Consider the following 21014-nt stretch of genomic DNA (forward strand, 5'->3'; position numbering starts at 1 on the left):
GATGACCATGAACCATTCTGACCACTCTCATAGATCAATTTATATCATTGAGTGGCATAGGAACATGATCAAAGAAAAACAAAGTAAAAATAGATCACTCTGATCTGATTAGAATCTAAGACTATTACACAGGAATGCTAATTTATTACATAGAATTAATTTAAAACTTTTAACAAATCAAATTAACGTAAATTAAATAAGAGAACAACAAGATTAAGCTGATAAAAGAGACAATGAGAGAAAGAAGACGCAAACAATTTGATCTCGGAGTTCATTTGTATGGACTACATCTTCGGGTCCAGCTCCAATAGGGGGACCGATCTGATTATCTCCAAAAATCATGTACAAATGTTTACAAAGTCATTCCTTTGAAGTACAACAACATCATGCTATTTCAAAGTCCAGGAATAAACACTTCAAAAATCTCCCTTACTCTCAGCACTTCGACGTTCTCTCCTTTTTCTAAATGCCCCAAGAGTCTCCTAAACCCCCTTTTTATACATGAAATTAGCCAAAATAAGGCTATAACAAAATGATGTAATATTAGACCCTTCAATTAATTCCTCCCTTCGAATTAACCTTTAGCTATTTTTGAAAGATTTGGCTTATGTTAATTTTGGGGTCAAAATTGATAATAACCTTATTTTACTAAGGTTAGGCCGTTGGTTTAAAGGATAAAATAAAACTATGCTAAATACATCTTAAAGTGCCAAAATAGCGCATTGGCAGTTGAGTATTTTAGAAGAGGTGCCGATCAGGGGTTCCAACCCCGCCAGCGGCTTCCTTTCTCTCCAATTCCTGGCGAGAAGGGGTTATAAACAAACTGCGCCTCATATATTTCAAAAGCAACGAATGCTCCAACGGTCATCGGCGGAGTCTTAGTGCTAGGAGGTCACAAGTTTGACCCCCCCAACCATAAGCTATATTTTTGAATGGCATTTTAAAATTTCTTTATATATATATATATATATATATATATATATATATATATTTAATGCCACACCACCTTGGACTTCAATCGGGCACCATTTTCACATACGATCTCCGTTTTTGACAAAACGAACATCATTGGAGAGCTCTTGATGAGACCTTCGATTTGATGCCAAATTTGACCAAATTTGGAGAGTTTGATTTTTTTTGCCATTTTAATAGCCTCTGTACCTAAATTTGACCAACCTTTGACTGGTCGTAACTTTTGTGTACGGACTCCTTTCTCACCCGTTCAAATTGCGTTGGGTCCAAAATTTCAAGGAGTTTAATCTGATGCTGATTGTTGGAGTTTTGGAGATACTTCAATTTTGATGAAAGTATCCCCTAGATCAAGCCTCCCCACTGAGGAGCTTTTAGACCACCAAAAGTTTGGATTACTCAAAAAGAAGGTGAGGGTATAGTTCCCTCACTTTACCAATCTCCATCCATCTTGCCTTGCTTGGATGCATCCCCTTCAATCCCACTCAGAGGTATTCAACTGGTCCTCTTCGTGAAGTTCTGACATTCCTATCTAGGATAACATCTTCTGGCAATTTTGACATATACTCTGGTGAAAGATCATCAACTGATGGAACCTGAACACTGATGTCTTCATCCAAGATCATTGGAGGCTCATACAACTTCAGATTCTCAACATTGACAACTGAGTAAATTTGCATGTATGGAGGAAGATTAAGGTGAAAAGCATTAGTACTGATCTTTTCCAAGATCTCAAAAGGACCATACCTGATAGCTTTGAGCTTCCTTCCTTCACCTTGCATTCTTTCCTTGCTGATATGTAACCAAACTCTGTCACCAACTTGGAATTGGTGATCAATGGGATGCTTATCATGGAGAGCCTTGTATTTTTCTTGGCTCTGCTCTAATTGTGCTTCTACTACCTGATGGATTGCTTGGACCTTCTGGATGAACTTTAAAGCCTTTTCTACATCATGGCATCCATCTACAACATCGTCCTTCCCAAAAGAAAAATCCATTGGTGTCTTAGGCAAGTAACTGAAGCAAGTCTCAAAAGGAGACCTCTTTGTAGAAGAGTGTGCCACATTGTTGTAAGCATGTTGCACATAATGAAGAATTTCATCCCACAACTTAGGATGTTTGCTGCAGTAGCCTCTAAGTAGATGCATAATTGTCCTGTTCACTACATCTATCTGTCCGTCGGTCTGCGGATGGAAAGCTGTACTCTTCTTTAGCTTGGTGTCCATGAGTCCCCATAAAGATGACCAAAATTCCCCTAAGAATCGAGAATCTCAAACCAATACAATAGAAGTGGGTAACCCAAAATGAACCCATACATTTTGAAAGTACAAATGAGCAGTCAGTTCAGCAGTAACTTTCTTTTTACAAGACATTAAAATAAACATTTTGCTGAACCGATTAACTACTACATACAAATAATCATGACCCTTCCTAGACATAGGTAAACCTCCCATAAAGTCCATAGATACACTTTCCCATGGATGGGATGGTACAAGTAATGGTGTGTACAAACCCAATTTCCTATTACTTGGTTTGCTGGTTGCACACATTACACATCCTTTTATATACTTGGTGACCGTTTCCTGCATACGAGGCCAGTAACAATATTTTTGCAATTGAGCTAATGTCTTACTTACCCCAAAATGTCCTACAATCAATGAGGTGTGTGCTTCACGGATTACATGTGCTTGTTCATTTCTAGGAATACATAATTTTCCCAAGTGGTACAACAAATTATCCTGCACATAGTAATCTTTCTCTTCTACATGTTTACCCTGGATTAAAGCTGCATAGATATCCTTAAAGTTCTCGTCATTAGCATATTGTTCCTAAAAACTTTCATGAACCATAGAACTATTTTGAAGGATTATCAAAGCATTTTGAATAGGAGGCCTAGAGAGCATATCTTCTACTTTGTTATGGGAACCCTTCTTATACTTAATTACCAAATGAAACTGTTGCAAAAAACCCATCCATCTAAAGTGCCTACTTTGTTGCAACTTAGATTGTGAGTGCAAATATTGTAGTGGTTGGTGATCAGTGTGGATTATAGTTTCCTTTCCCATTAAGTAGTGCTTCCATTTTTTAACACTTTGAACCAAAGCATAAAGTTCTTTATCATATGTAGGATAGTTACTTACTGCTCCTAAAAAAGTTTCAGAGTGGTAGCTGTACACTAGAAAAGGTGCACTTCTCTAAATCATTCTATCCAAAATTCTCCATAGATTGGAAAGCTCGAATGCCGACTTAGAGCTCCCTAGTCATGGAGTGCAAGGGGCATACAAATGAGTATATAGGAGCTCTCAGCTAAGCCTTAGAAATACAGCCCTTGCTAGTAAACCACAAAATGGGAGATTCTTTAGACAAGAGCAAGAGTGCTAGTGTCAAAGAACTCTTTAGATCATGCAATACAAAAATAAAACTAAATTAGGATGAGATGCACAATGCAAGCTATGCTAATAATGAGATGGGAATGTTACAAATCCAACTATTAATCTATGTGATCTAATTATTTGCAAAGGAATCAAACTTAAACTAAAATGTAACTATGCTAAGAATGCCATATGATCTTATGCTAATGTGATGGAAATGAGAGAATGAGACAAGAAATGAGAAGTTCTCCACAAAGCTCCAAAGAAACCTGTTATAAAACCTACAGCATAACAATGTTCAAAAGATGGATTGAGGGGGAAAGCTCTCTCCCTTTTAAAGATGTACGGATGGTGGAGATCAAGATGAAGATGGTGGATGATCAACGGTGGAATTTGAAAAGAGGACTGATCCATGTGCACACACAAGTCAACCAATAGAATATAAGTTGACTTGTCATATAAGACAAAAGTCACAAAGCCTTTTCTTTTAATTGCAAAATAGAAAAAAGGACTTTATGTGTGCACTTTAAGTGGGTTAGAAGAATGAGGTCTTTTATTTAATTAAAAGGGGACATGTTCTTTTAATCAAATAATGAACTTAGGATAGCATAGTCAAACTATAGGTTATAATCAAATAAATTGATTATTAGCAATTTGGTCTAGGTAAATGATTAAATTAATTTAGCCAAAATGTTGAAAAGGGGGCTAATAGTCTAGATGACCATTTTTAGGTGATTACAGTAGCAGACTGGTTTACCTCCTTGCATGAGTACAACTCCCATGGCAAACTCGCTCGCATCTGTCTCAATCTCAAATGGTTGATGTAAATTAGGTAGAGCTAGAACTGGTGCGGTGCTCAACTTTTCCTTCAAAGTGTTGAAAGCCTTTTGTTGCAGACCTCCCCACTAAAAAGTTGCCTTGGTACTGGTTAATGCATGCAACGGTGATACAATGAAAGAGAAATTTGTAATGAACTTCCTCCAGTACTAAACTGCACCTAAGAAACTCCTAATTTCTGTAACTGTACTTGGATTAGGCCATTTTACAATACATTTGACCTTTTTAGGGTCTACTTTCAATTGACCATTCCCTACAACATAGCCTAAGTACACTAAAGATGTCTTTGCAAATTCACATTTTGACATATTTACATATAGTTTTTCTTTTCTCAGTATTTCAAATACTTTCTTTACATGAATTACATGATCATCCCAAGACTTACAAAGTACAAGAATATCATCTAAATAGACTATGACAAAATCATCAATAAAGGGACAAAAGACATCATTCATGACTCTCATGAATGTAGCTGGTGCATTACAAAGCCCAAATGGCATGACCAACCACTCAAAAAGTCCCTGTTTTGTCTTAAAAGCAATTTTCCAAATATCACTTTATGCAATTCTTATTTGATGATATCCACTACGTAAGTCTAGCTTAGTGAAATAAATTGCATGTTTCGACTGACCAAGTAAATCATCAATTCTAGGAAGAGGGTACCTATTCTTTACTGTTATCTTGTTCAAAGCCCTGTAGTCAATACACATTCTCCAAGTCCCATCTTTCTTTGGAACCAACACAATAGGAGAACCACAAGGAAAAGTACTAGGATAGATAACTCCTTTCTCAATGAGCTCCTGAACTTGCTTTTTGATTTATTCATTCTGCAAGACTGATAAATGGTACATGCCGATATTAGGAAGTGGTGCATCTTGCTGCAACTGAATCTCATGTTGTATCTCTCTCTTAGGAGGCAATCCTTTCGGTTCTTGAAACAAGTCATCATAAGCAGAAACAACTTTGACTATTTCAGCCTTATGTTTTGGATCACATCCCTTAAATGCCTAAGATGTTTCATCTTCTTTGGATTTTACAAGCATCAACACAAAATTCTTACTAGAGTTGACTAACCTTTTCATTTGACCAGCATTGACTAATGCCAGATTAGTCTTAACCTTATGTGCCCGTACAATGTATTCAATCTTGTCTTTAAACAAATGATATTTATTTTCCCCCCTATAAAAGATAGCTTGACGATCAAACAAATAGGGACTCCCAAGTATGAGACCACATATATCTAAAGGGACTACATCAGCTTCTACCTCATCTACAAAGTTTGCAGTGATAGCAAATCTTAACTTGCATTGTTTAGTTACCTGTAACTGTGCATCATCGCAAACCCATCCAAGAGGGTATGGTTTTGGATGAGGTGTTGTAGTCAAGTTAAGCTTTTTAACAACTTCCTCAGATATCAAATTAACTTGGGAACTTGTATTGAATAATGTATCAACCTTATTATGCTTGATAACAAATCGAATGTGAAATAATTCATTCCTTTGCTTATCATTCTTAGGAGAAGATTCTTTACTTGTACTTGCACTTATGCTAGAAGAACTTGGAGTTGATGAAAGAGATATACCTTTTCCTTTACCTTGAATCCCAGTAGCAACAATCTTTGTCTCATCTCCAGAGTCAAATCCAAGATCTTGTTGAATTACAGCAACAATTTTCTATTTATCTTTGTTTCCACCATATCACTTTGGCCTCTTTTCAGGATGTAACTTCCAACACTTAGAATCATCATGCCCTTCTTTCTTGCAATGTGAGCATGTGGGTTTCTCACCCTCTTTCTTTACTGTTGCTGTCTTTTTACCCTTTCCTTTTCCTTTGGACTTTTCCTCAAACTTAGATGGCTTTTTATCTGACTTATCATGGAAGTACCCTTACCCCTTGATTCTAAATGTGTTTCCTGGACACATACTTCATCCAAATTACAAGGATTCAGGACAAGAATAGAATGCCTTAGGTAAGAATGAAGACCACCTATATACTTGAGTAAGGTGTCCTGGGTATACAATGGGACATTTAATGAAATAGCCTTTTTGCAAAATTCATGGGTGTAATCCTGGATAGACTGACCTTTCCCTTGCCTAAAATGTTGCCAGTTCATCATTAATTACTGCATATGGCCTAGGGGGTAGAATTGCTTTTTTGAAGCAGTAACAAATTCTGACCAAGACAAACTAAACTTACCATATTGTGAAGTTTCATCCTGAGACCTACTCTCCCACCAAGTTAGGGCTACAAGGTTTTGAACTCTACAATAGACTTCTACTTGCTAAATCCAGTCATCTAGTTTCTCGACATTTAACTCCCCACAATATTTTGGTAAGTCAAAATTTACATCCAACTTAATTCGAGGCTTATGTCCTCCTTTGAAAATATTAGAAGACTCAGAATGGGTAGAAGAAGGAGAAGAGGGGGAAGAAGGAGAGGAGGGAGAAGAAGGAGAAGAAGGAGGTGTCTTTGGTGGATCACGATCAACACCTTTCTTTTTCCCTTTGTCCTTTTGAGCTGCACGTCTTTGCATCTTCTCTTCTCTTTCTCATACCAAAACTTCTACCATTGTCTGCAAATTTTGAAGAGTCTTCTGAATACTCTTATCTTGAAAAGCTTGTCCACCTTTGTCTGCCATTTGTGATGATGGTTTAGTCCTTCGTTTTCCAATCTCAATATTGTATTCCTAAAGCTTTCCTTTGCCTTTCTCAATCTTGGATCTTGTTAGCATTCAAATCTGCAATTCTAGTCCAACAAAGGCTCTGATACCAAATTTGATTTGATTAGGATCTAGGACTATTACAGAGGAATGCTAATTTATTACATAGAATTAATTTAAAACTTTTAACAAATCAAATTAACGTAAATGAAATAAGAGAACAACAAGATTAAGCTAATAAAAGAGACAATGAGAGAAAGAAGATGCAAATAATTTGATCTCGGAGTTCATCCATATGGACTACGTCTCCGGGTCCAGCTCCAATAGGGGGACTGATCTGATTATCTCCAAAAATCATGTACAAATGTTTACAAAGTCATTCCTTTGAAGTACAACAACATCACGCTATTTCAAAGTCCAGGAATAAACACTTCAAAAATCTCCCTTACTCTCAGCACTTCGACGTTATCTCCTTTTTCTGAATGCCCCAAGAGTCTCCTAAACCCGCTTTTTATACATGGAATTAGCCAAAATAAGGCTATAACAAAATGATGTAATATTAGACCCTTCAATTAATTCCTCCCTCCGAATTAACCTTTAGCCATTTTTGAAAGATTTGGCTTATGTTAATTTTGGGGTCAAAATAGATAATAACCTTATTTTACTAAGGTTAGGCCGTTGGTTTAAAGGATAAAATAAAACTGTGCTAAATATATCTTAAAGTGCCAAAATAGTGCATTGGAAGTTGAGTATTTTAGAAGAGGTGCCGGTCGGGGGTTCTAACCCTGTCGGTGGCTTCCTTTCTCTCCAATTTTTGGCGGGAAGGGGTTATATACAAACTGCGCCTCATATATTTCAAAAGCAATGAATGCTCCAAAGGTCATTGGCAGAGTCTTAGTGCTAGGAGGTCATGGGTTTGACCCCCCCGACCATCAGCTATATTTTTGAATGGCATTTTAAATTTTTTTAAAATATATATATATATATATATATATATATATATATATATTTAATGCCACACCACCTTGGACTTCAATCGGGCGCCATTTTCACATACAATCTCCATTTTTGACAAAACGAACATCGTTGGAGAGCTCTTGATGAGACCTTCGATTTGATGCCAAATTTGACCAAATTTGGAGAGTTTATTTTTTTCCTTTTTAATAGCCTCTGTACCTGAATTTGACCAACCTTTGACTGGTCGTAACTTTTGTGTACAGACTCCTTTCTCACCCGTTCAAATTGCGTTGGGTCCAGAATTTCAAGGAGTTTAATCTAATGCTAATTGTTGGAGTTTTTGAGATACTTCAATTTTGACGAAAGTATCCCCTGGATCACACTCACTAATTAGTGTGAGCCAACAACTATTCTCATCCATTATTACTTTCTTTTTAGTTTCTTTGGATTTTTTTCATTGAGTGTTTTTTAGATTGATTATGTGGTAGGTTTGATTGTTGGTTTGTTTGATAGGATCATATTGACATGTTGGATTGATTGTAGGTTAATGTTGCTTAGATAGTAGGGTGATTTTTATTGAAGTGCAGTGCTTTGAGTTTTAGTTTGTAAAAATACTAGTGTTTAAGAAAAATGAGTGATTATCCATAATGACTATTTACAAATAACAAATTTTTGGTGAATTTTGTGATTTTGAGGGTTTTTAAGGATATTTGATATTTTTTGTTTCTCATTCCTTTTGGACATTTTATGGTTTTTATGGTTTATTATAGGACATTTGATGATTTTTACTAATTTTTTTTAGGACATTTTATGATTTTTATCAATTTTTCTTTTATGTTTTTAGTTCTTTTTTCAAGATAATATTTGAATTTTTAGGATTTTTTAAGGATCATAAAATATTCACAAGTGTTAAATCTAATCTAATATGTGATAAGTCCAATGGATAATGTGTGCTTAGGGAAATTTCCCTAGTTCAATTTCAAACTCATGGACTATGTAGGTAATATACCCCCAGACAAGACACAAACTATGTACAAAGGCCAAAGATAGAGTCTATACATATTGGTGATACCAAGATAAGATAACAATAGATATTAACCAATTTATCAGCCATGATCAAGAACTAGGGATGTGTTGCAATGTAAAGAATGTGATCAAAGAATGACAAGGGGGAAAACTAGATGGAATCTTGATAGATGGAGGAGCAATAACTGATTACACATGATGCCTGTTTGCCAGGTTTTCACCATGGTACTTTTCCAAAGTGCATCTTTACTAGTTTTTCACTTTTGGACAAAATTTGTCTCTTGACTTAGATTTTCATGCCAAGACACCTATTTGCTAGGTTTTCATCAAGGCATCCATTTTTTCATGACATTTTTCTATTTTTTTGCTTATTTTTCGATGACATTTTTGCTATTTCTTTAGGACTTTTTGCCATTTTATAAGCACTTTTTTCTTTTTTTTTTAATATTTGTTTCAAGACTATTTGAAATTTTAAATCATTTTTCAGGACTTTTAGACAAAATCATGAATGTTGTTGAGAAAATGCTAACATGAATTTGTTTTTAGTGCTTTTGGCTGATAACCTCTGGACCCACAAGTGACTATAACTATGTAGGATTCATTCCAAGTTTGTAGCAAGACTCAAACCACTAGAATGACCTTGTGATATACCATCATGTACATAAGACAATGTCTGCCTCTCGCGAATCATGACATCTAAGGAAAATTGGGTCAAAGGATCCTTTGTATTGGATGTCACTAATGATGATGTGCTTAAAGGCTTGCTAGATAGAGGTTTGATTTTGGGTGTTGGAAAAATTAGGTAGTAGGATTTGGATATAAATAGCTAGATATAAGGAAGAATTGGGAGGATTGAGACCAACAACTTCCGACATGAAGGCTAATCGAGAGAGCTCAAAAAGACTTCGTGGCATGTTGAACACTGGAACACTTATATTCATGACATCATCTTGTATCCTTGGGATATGCTTAGCTTTTTATATTTCACAGTCTAATGGCACCTTTCAGTTTTCACCAAGGGACCTATTTTTGTTATTTTTTCCTTTGTTTCCAATTTTGTAAGTAGAAGATAGAGTTGACTCCCCAAAACATGCCTATGTGTTTAATTTAGGAGGAATTTATTCTTTATCACCATCAATTATAATGCCTTCATAGAGTTCTATGGAATTTATAAGAGCATCATCTTTGTCAATTCGATCAAAGTTCAATGGTCTATGCTAGTCCCAATCCAAAAATTTAGGATAACTTGAGGGGATGTCATCATCAGTGTTGAATGGGCTTTGGTCGAAGGTATACATATGGATATCTGATTTACTGGTATCATTGGGGTCATGTTCAGTAGCTAGAGGAATTGGATCCCAAAATATTTCAATTCAAGGTGTAGAGTTAGTTTGAGTGATAGGTAGAGATATATTAATATGTTTATTCTCCATAGGTAGGTTATTAGGGTCAGCAAATATGCGGTCAAGTTCATAAGAAAACTATCAAGGTTATTGGTTTTAGGTTGGGTATCCTTAGATGCATCTTTATCATTCAAAACATTCAAAGTCTCACATGAGGGTACCTTAGTTGTAATGCCCCACCATGTAATCGAAAAGAAGTTAACCTAAGTTTTACTAAGTTTGCCAAACATTTTTTTTTAAAAGTTAAAGATAATAACTTAACAAAAATAGTTATAACATAGTGGAAGCAATTAACATTCACATAAACACATACCATGAAAAATATCACAATTCTTAAGGGTTCCATAATGTTGAATCACATTTAAGTTTAATTAATAATAAATATAATAAATAATAAATCCACATCAAATAATAATATACCAGTATGAAACCATTTAAAAAATATACAATTATATATGATGCCACTTAGTAATAAACATAATGCACAATCATCCACTGTACAGGTCACATGGTATGAAATGCTAAAATAATATACATCATGAAATAAATTACACCATCTCTTAAGATATTATGAAATCAAATACAATACAATAGTAAAACCATCCATCATAGAAATACAAGAACAAATAGAAAGGAACATTTACACAAACACATCCAATAGTGGAATCTGACGATTAGATCTCAATGGTATAAGAAAAAGTACTACCACCTGACCTCATTGAACCCAAAAAGGTCCACTCCCACTACACTAAGGAGATAGTCTCAAGTCCCAAATAAGATAAAAAACTTAACAATCAAATCCAACATCTAGGTTTAAGGAATCTCCTGAAAGAAATCTAACTCAAAGGTACCAAGACATAAGTATCAACTAATCCTAGAGGCAACATAGACACGTAGAAAATCTATTGTGCAAGTAGGCAAGTGTCATCACATGAATCAATGTTAGAGTTACCTTGGAATCTAACTTGACCTAGGTCCCCTAGTGACTCTATGTGGCACTAACATCCTTTCATACTAACAAGGCATACTAATGATGCATGGTTACAACCAAACATCCTCTCTACTTCCGTCCTAGTCTATACTAGCACTCAATGCATGGGAAAGGAAATAAAAAGATGCTTATTATTTTCATTTTATTCCTTTCATTTTATTCCCATTTAGTATAATGTTTTCACTTATTAAAAAACTTACAATGAGTTATGTTGGTAGCCACTTTGGGCCTCGGCCTCCATTGCAAGCCACTTCCTGACATGACATATAGATAACCTACCCTAAGCTTAGTAAAATCAAAAGATCACAAAAGACCACATACCATAAATCAGTTCTTAAACAAGAAACTAACAAGTATTGAAAAACACTGATCATAATCATGGATTCCACCAATATGATCATCCTAATAGGATTGATCCCAAAATCAAGTATACATAAACTAATCCATGTCATAACATGACATCACCAAGAATAAATCATGCAAACATATTAGTTCTATAAAAGTGTCTCGAAAGTAATCCAAATACAATTGATTGAAGACTCAAAGGTTATATCAGATAGGTCACACCATTCACCTTAGTTTCACAAAAGAACACTAGAAAAAAAAAAAAATCAATGCATGAAAACATCTCATGGATCATACCAGACACATTGCCATGGTTAAGTATAAAAGATCGAGATCAAAACATCATCATGACATCACAAAATATAACTCCCAAGCCTCTGGTAAACATCCTAACTGGCCAAAGCTAAGTCAAACCCAAAAACCCCAACACCATTAAATCACACATCACATAAAGTGAACACAATAGTGAATTTCATAATTCATTAGGTTTTTAAAACCCTAAAGTTCAATATTTACTAAATTTTTTTAGATCAAATCACAAACGATTCTATAATGGAAATCAATTTTCTCAAACAAGAGTTTCAACCTAGAGAACTTTTGAAAATAGAAACACGAAAGACATGAAGAAGACATGAATTCAAAGAATGAGCAACTACTACATAAACCCACAAGATCCTACCTAGATTTGATGCTAAAATAATGAATGCACAAAGATGCAAGAATCTTCCTTTTCCTTCGAAATCCCTCTTTTCAAAAATTGGCTCTTTCAAACCTGTGTATCTAGAAATGAGCTCTAATTTACTTAATAAAGAGTTTTTCCCCCAAATCAAGGCTTTGATCATCCAATCATGTGAAAAAACTTTGTCTTTAATTACTATATTTTAATTTTCATGAACACAATTTATGTAATTTAATTAAAATAAACTTTAATAAATTAGTTTTCTTTCTCACTTTAATTAATCATGAGACATTTTTAATATAATATTTATGAATTTCCTTCTAGGTGTGTCCTTTCTAAATCTGATAATTAATATGTTGATCACCTTTTATATAATTGTTAATATTCCCACATATGCTAGGAATGTCTAGTTAAGAAACTAGGTTGGTTCTCCCCTTTCCCAAAATCCTTGAAAAATTTCCTCAGAGGTTGGCCTTATAACTTTTGTAAAGGAATATACAACAAACTCTAGAACATTAGTCCTTCTATTCTTGTTTGGGAAATATGGAAGGAAATAAATAGAAGAATCTTTAGCAATAATGAAATGAAACCTAAAGAGCTCATGTTGAAATTAAAAGCCTATATAGTAGAAATGGTCAACTCATATCTTAAGAAATCTAGAATAGAAGAAAGCTCCTTTTCTATATGGGATGGTCAAATAAAAAAGTCATGGTATAATTTGATAAACCCACCCCTTGTTTAATTTAAGCACAATAAAGAAGCAAGAAACAATTGTAAATGGAATCCTCCCTAGAAGGGATGGACCAAAGTCAATTTTGATGGAGCTGCTAGAGGTGATCCTGGAACTGCCAGAGTGGGAATCATCATTAATAATGATAAAGGTCAATGGTTAGCCAAGAAAGCTATATCCATCAATCCTAATTTTGATAATTTGGTAGAACTTAGAGCTTTGGAAGAGGGTCAAAAATTATGCATACAATTAGGTTTAACTAATTTATATATTGAAGGCGACTCACAAATAGTTGTAAATGTTGTTAGGAATAAATAAACTCCCAATTGGGTGCTCAATTTCAAATTGGAAGATATTATTAATTTAACTAATAAATTTAAGGATGTTAGGATTTGTCACATCTTTCAGGAGGATAATCAGGAGGCTAACTGATTGGCGAATTTAGGAGCCAATGGGAACAACATTCTTGATTATAGTAATGTTTAATGTATTGGCTTATGTTTTTTCTTAGGTTGGGTTTGATTATAGCCAATCATATTAGAGATTGTTTTTAGGTTTTGGCTTAATTATTATTGCCATAGGCAACTCATTATTATTTGTTATTTCAGTGGTTTTTAGAGGTGACCAATCTATTAGCCTACTTGACTATTACTTTTGTTATTCTGATATCCAAGGTTTATTATCTAAAGAATTCTCTGGTTAGATTATTTCTACCTTCTTGGCTAACCATACTAATATGTCACACCTATCTAGCAATTTCTGTGGTGTCTCTATTGATGGTTACAGGGTAGAGTAAAGTTGATGCAAGAATGAATACATCTATCTACACTGGATCAATTCTCTATAAGAAGACTCTCTTGATCTTTTAAGGTCACAAATGTAACATGTATCAAAAATCCTTATGAAGGATTATTTTGAAATCAAAACTGTTCTTGGGTGGATACACCAAAGGATTATGAAACTTTTTAATCTGGGGTATGCCCCTTTTCCATATGTAAATTTTTGGACTTATATCTCGAGCAAGACTAGAGGTTTTCTTCCCTGTTCTTTCCTACTAGTGCTCGTTTGAACAGAGGATATGTAAAATATTTTCATTAATAAAATATATAACAAGGCTTCAGCCATTTACTAATAAAAAATAAATAAAAATATTTATTAACTTAACTAATAATAGTTCTAGTTTCTGGGTTAGATTGTGTGCAGTTTTTTTTTTTTTTGTTTAAAAAAAAAAAACTGCACACAATCTAACCCAGAAACTAGAACTCTTATGCATGGATTGTGGAAATCTCATTGATCTTAACTAATAATATTATTTAGAGTTTATTAATTAAAATAAAACTGCTAAACAAATTATTATTAAATTAAATAATTATAAATATGCCAAAATTAGAACTATAACTTTATCTTTAAATTTTTTATTTTATTTAATTAATTCACAAGACATTTTAAATAAATATATTTATTAACTTAATTAATAACATTATTTAGAGTTTATTATTAAAATAAAACTCCTAAATAATTATCATCAAATTAAATAAACATAAATACATCAAAAATATAACTTTAATAAAATCTTTAAATTTAATTCTTATACTTAATTAATTTCTCAATTAATTAAATATAATTAAATATCAAATTTCTTTATAAAATTTTCATTAAATTATCTTTTTATTTGATTTAATTATAATAGAAAATCACCATATACCCTCAAAAGCAAAAATGACAACTCAACTGAAGGTAAAAAGAACATAATCAAACTCTAGGGTCAAAATCACAAATTCAAATCATATGATGAGTTCAAATGGGTAAACTAACTCATATACTTATCCTATTTTCTAGTACAATTGGCTTAGGGTTTAGGATTTGGACTCAAGAATTATCTCCCCACTTATACCATTGAAATACTATGATAGGGTATGCTCATCCTAGCAATTTAGGGAGATCAATACCTGATACCTGTAATCTGCATAAAATTCATGCATGTACAAATACAACATTCTAAACTATACAAGCAATGGTAGGAAGTGGTTCATCATGTAGATCCTGACTAGCAAGTGACTACAATTCCCTTCCTCAACCACATCAGGAATGTCAAACATAAAGAAAATATACACGCACACCATACACATGCAAGTATGGTGTAAGTATCCTTGTAAACTATCATTCATCTAACTAACATCATTCAATAACTAAAATAACTAGTACTAAGTACCTCAACATATATACATACATATATATATATATATATATATATATATATATATATATATATATACACACACATACATACATACATACATACATATCAACTATATATGAAATGCAACTAATAAAATCTAGTAATCCAGCACCACTAATCATAATACATAAGAATAGAACAGACATAAATGAATCCAGTCAAAATGAATCATAAATGTCAAGTAGGGGTACACATTACATTAGTGCTAAGATGACCTATTTGTATTTGCATAATAATTCCTTGCTTCTAAGATCCAAGACCACTTTATCAATCATAGCATTGCTTCTACATAATAGTAAACCCATGCCCATACTTGTTAGAAAGTATCTAAGTGGATTCTTGTTTTTCTTTAGCTTTCTCAATATAGATGGATGTATTCTCATAGACTTGTTCCTCATATAGGTCACCTCCACTAATAGAATTGATAGAAGTGGTATTTTTTGTATTAATCTTAGGCTATTATACTTACAATAGTTGTGATTTATCACAAGATTTGGGAGGAAGTGGTGACTCCCTAATGTGGAATATTTGAGACATAAAGTATTCTCCACAACCTTTGTCTTCAATCTTTAGATTTTCTATGGTCCTTCTGACAAGTATATTAGGATCCATATATTTATAGAAATCTAGAGGTTGTACTTTCCGATTTGTTGGGACTTGGTATGCAACAACATCTCTTAGATTAGAAAAAAAATGGAAAGGATCTAAATCACTAAGGATGGTAACCTCTACATTGTTATAGGAAAACTTTAAGCACTAGTGGTATGTGAAAGGCACTACTTTCATAGCATGAATCCAAGGATGTCCTAGTATCATGTTGCAGTTAATTTCAATATCTAGGACTTGGAAAAATGTGTTCTCAATGGCACGACCAACTTTGATAGGTAATATGATAACACCCATGGAAAAGCATTTACCATCATCATAAGCCTTTATTGTGATTCTATAGGAGGGATCCACATCTTCTTTAGACTAACCAAGACCCTTGACAACTTTAAGGGTACACATATTTAGTCCTACTCTACCATCTATCAAGACATGTCTAGCCTTGGTGTTATGAATAAAGAACTCAAGATGAAGGGGATCATTGTGGTTAGGTCTATATTTAGGGACATATTGACATGAAAAGGTGACATGATATGATGTGGATAGGTTCCCAACCATGGTCTAAAACTGGGCAACATTAATGTTATATAGTACTACTAAATATTTTAGGGCTTAGTCAAGGATCTTCTGATGCTAGGGTAATGCACATAGAAAATCCAAGACGGATATTTATGTAGGGGTTTTGCCAAGCTGATCAATAAGGTTGTAATCTAAAGAAGTAGGATTAGTAGGTCTACCATAGGCTATTAGTCTAGTAGAGGTTGTAGATCTAGCTGGGGCCATAGGTCTAGCTAGGGTTCTAGTTAAGGTAATTTGAGTATGATATGTAGTGACAACACAACAAGGGTCTTTAGCTTTTAAGGTGAATGTGGATATGTGGGAGTTAGAATCATTGAAATAATTGATAGTGTAGTCATATCCAGTACATATGTAATTTACATTAGCCTACAAGCTTGAGTTTGAACTAGAGGCTTTGCATTTGTCATGATACCCAAAGGATCTTTGAAAATAGTATGATCAAAATTGGATGCTAGAAGTAAAGGGTCGATAATAATCACATCATCATTGATAAGGTCTTGGGTTTCATGTTTAAGTTGGAAACGTGAAGTGGTCTTGTGTCCTTTGGTGCAGTGGTAATCATAGAATTTGTTTTCATCCCACCTAGAGGGTTTATTTGATGGTTCATCCTTGATTGGGGGTAATTGTAAGAAGTTATTGCTAAGTAATAGTTGAAGTGTAGTCTCAAGTGGTATCCCCAAGTGTAACAATTTTCTATCTTTATTTTTGGGGTTTTGTTGTAGTCTACCTTGTGTCAAGTCCTTAATTTTCTATTATTGAGGTGGCATTTGATTAGGAGTTTGTGAGTTTGTAGGGTTTGCACATTTAAGAGTCACATTAGGTTATGCTACACTGATCATTCATGTGTCCACAATACCATCATTGGTTACATTCTTATTCTTGGAGAAATTTTTTTCCTTGTCATTAGATGATTCTCTATTGGTATTTTCCTTATTTTTTTTAGGATGCCATTACAAATGAGGGCATCTTCAATGCTAGCTCCATTTTTCATTAACTTAGTAGTGGTTCTTGGACTCTTGATATTAAGATAATACATTAAATTAGGGACATGGTTTTTAATATCCTATGAGCATTGATTGACATGGTTTTTAGATTATCTTGTTGTTCTTCAGGAATATCCTATGAGCATTGATTGACAAGGTCTCTCCAACATAATAAGAATGTTATGAGTGGTTCTCCCATGTTTTGTTTCATTGAGAATAAATCATATGGTGTCACCTCATTTTTTATGTTAAATCAAAGTGGGATATGAATTTTTCTACTAATTTTGATAGAGATTTGATGCTACTAGGCAATTTGTAGTACCACTCAAGTGCTAGCTCACTAAGAATGAGGGAATAATCTCATTAGATATGTGGGCTCATCACTAAGCTTGGTACAAGAGGCACATAACTCTCTAATGTATTTAATAGGGTTACCTTTTCCTTGATATTTTTAAAATCTTGGTGCCTTAAAATATCTTGGAAAGGGAGGCATATACAAACTTTTATCGAAGGAATTAGGACATAAATCCCTTTCTGTGTATAGGACTTGTTTCTTGTAGACTCCAAATACCTCAACTTGTTTGGATAATTGTTTGAATTGTGTTGTAAATACTCATTAGGGTGTTTAGTGGTAGTCCTTTATTCAAGTCTTTTATGTCTTCAAGTATATCTTTTGCTTTGGCAAGAACTATGTCTACTCATTTCTAACATTTCTATATCTAAAGACTCTAGTAATGTGTCACTAGGTGGGGGAGGTACACTGACACCTTAAAGATAGAACAATCCTTTTTGTGGTACTTTTTTTGGCTTTGATTGTGATTGTTGTACCATGGGTTGTTGTTGCATCACTTGTTGTGGTTGTTGTTGTACCATTTTTCATGGTTGTTGTTGAGATAACTCTATTGGTTGAATGTAAGGCCATGTATACGAATGTTGTTGTGGAGGTATTTATTGAGTTTCTTGTGGAACATGTTGTTGCAATAATTGTTGTTGATAGGAAATTTTTTTATTTAATAATTTTTAATATTCTGACTATCATTTTAGTTTCTCTTATTGTTTAGAAAATATTGCTTGTTGCTATTGGAACTGTTGTTGGTATATTATGTGTAAGTCAAGTGGATTTAGACTAGTTTGTGTGTTAGAGATGTTGGGTACTTGTACCACTTGAGGTTGTTGTTGTGGATGTTGATATGTTGCATGAATGTTAAGTGGATTTTGACTTGGTTGTGCATTAGCAATGTTGGATCCTTGCACTACTTGATGTTGTTGTTGCCTTGGAAGTTTATTATGTCCTTTAGAGATGATAATTATGTTAGGATCCTTGTTTTGATACATTTTTGAGTTGGATGCTTCACCTTGGGACACCAAATATATTAATTTGGAAATGGGCCATATTCCTTTGGGGAATGAGTGAAATATCAATAAGACTCTTCCTTTGTGTGTCAAGAGGGGTTTTTCTAACAAGTTTTGATGATTCAAATGATGTTCTCATAGGGGGCTCCATACTATTTAATGTTGTAGTAGTTGGTAAAGTTAGGAGCAAGGGTGCAATTTGTTGATTTTCCTCCAAAGGATGTATGTGTGGCATCCCTATGGTGCAAGTCCCCTTAGGAACTTTTTGCTATTGTATCATTTGGTTGAGGTCAATTCTTAATGTCCTTTTGGGATACTTTGGAAGAGTCTTATTTCCATTGATTGATGGTGGTTCATCAAATAGGGGAAATCTCAAAATAGACTCTTTTCCTCCCTAATGCAAACCTAAACTACCAACTATGCTCTGACAGTATCAAGTACACCTTATGGGTGTGCACTTGGTATCCAAAAGGGTGCAGTTGGAAAAAGAGGTGTTTGGGTGACAAAAATGGAGAGTAAGAATGATCTAAGTGTTTTAAAGGGTTTTTTAGGGTTTAGGGATGTAGTGTAAGGTGTGGAAATGCAATTTAGGGATTTGGAACCTAAGATGAACTTCTTAGTTACCAAGTGCACTCTAAAACTACCAACTACACACCTGAGGTGTGCAATTGGTAAAATAGGGGTGTAGTTGGTAAAATAGACTAATACTTGATAATTTTGAAGTGGGAATGCACGATATGAATATCTTTTTGGATTTTTAGGGGTTTAGGTTTGTTATGCAACTTAAGGAAGTGCAAAATGACCTAGGGTTATGATATGTAAGATGTAAATGATCTAAGGAAATGATGCACTAATGCAAATGTAAGTGATATTTTGGATATGAATATTATTCTAAGGTATAAAAAATGTAGATTGTGTTAGACATTAGACTTGGAAATGATGTTAAAGGTTGATGTATGAAACATGGATTATACAAAGAGAAGTATGCTAAGATTGGTAATGATGTTTAGGATATGCAATATAGGGATGTGAGGTTGAGTAAAACATTGGTTTTGACAAGTGATTTTGAGAAATTAATTATTGGAGATGTTGACAGGATTTTGATATTTGGAGGAAATACTAGGGTTTTGGACTAAGCAAGGTGGAGTGATTATGCAACTATTGTTAAGAAAAATGATGTTTATGGGGGCTCAAGATATGATAATGCCATGAGAAGAATATGTAATGCTTTTAACTTAGGAGAACTCTTTGGAAAGTATTAATCTAAGAGTTTAATCTTATGAAGATGGACTTTGGATCTTGACCTAAAGAGACAAAAATTGAAAATATCAAGTTGATAAAAAGGACAAGGTAAAATCCATCAAGGCATAGATAGAGTTTGACTTGAGAAAATAACAAAAGAGATGAAAAAAGGACTAAGGTCAAGATCCATCATCCATTGACATAAGGAGATACTCTAGGACTCATACTTTATTTTGATTTTTTAATAAGTTCAAAAGGATGTTTAGAGGGGATCAAAATGAGGCGTATGTGGATTACATATGCAAGATGAAAGGATCCTAAGATGCAAAATAATTTTTAGGGGAAAATTATGTTCTAGGTTATGATCAGAATGAGGAGCTATGAAGGCATTTGGGGGCAATTCTAGGGTCTCAAAATGTAGCCTAGAAGCCAAAACTAGTTGTTCTAGCAACCAAGTGTGCTTAGAAAGTACCAATTGTGCTCTATTAGAGCCAACTATGCCTAGGGTGCACTTGGGGCTAGTTTGAGCCTAGTTAGTAGTTTCATAGCACATGTGGGAAGTTGGGTTGGAAGTTAGATGATTCTAGATGTGGTTACTGTTAGATTGTTAGGCCAAAGAGCTATTTAACTAGGGATGATGTTATGATTAGACTAGAGATGCAAAATGAGGGTTAAGACATGAGAAATTAAGCCTAATATGTGCATAATGAGAGTTAGGACATGTAGGAATGATGTTCAGGACATAATTAGAATGAGGACCTATACAAATATTTGATGGCAATCCTAGGGTCCCAAAATGCTACTGGAAGTAAAAATTGGGTGCTATTGGAAGTCAAAATTGGGTGTAGTTGGGGCTAGTTAGAGCACAATTGATACTTTTAGAGAAAAATTAGTAAAGTGCACTAAAACTTGGGTGATTGTGGACTTGGTCACTTTTAGACTATTATTCTAGAGAGTGAGTTGATGGGGGATAATGTTATGACTAGAATGGGGTTGAAAAAATGGGGGTTAGGATATGACAAATAAGGAATAAGATGTGTAAAA

The sequence above is a fragment of the Cupressus sempervirens genome, chromosome 8 (genome assembly GCF_028749045.1).
Source record: "Cupressus sempervirens isolate cs-2001-9-10 chromosome 8, ASM2874904v1, whole genome shotgun sequence".
NCBI lineage: Eukaryota > Viridiplantae > Streptophyta > Pinopsida > Cupressales > Cupressaceae > Cupressus > Cupressus sempervirens.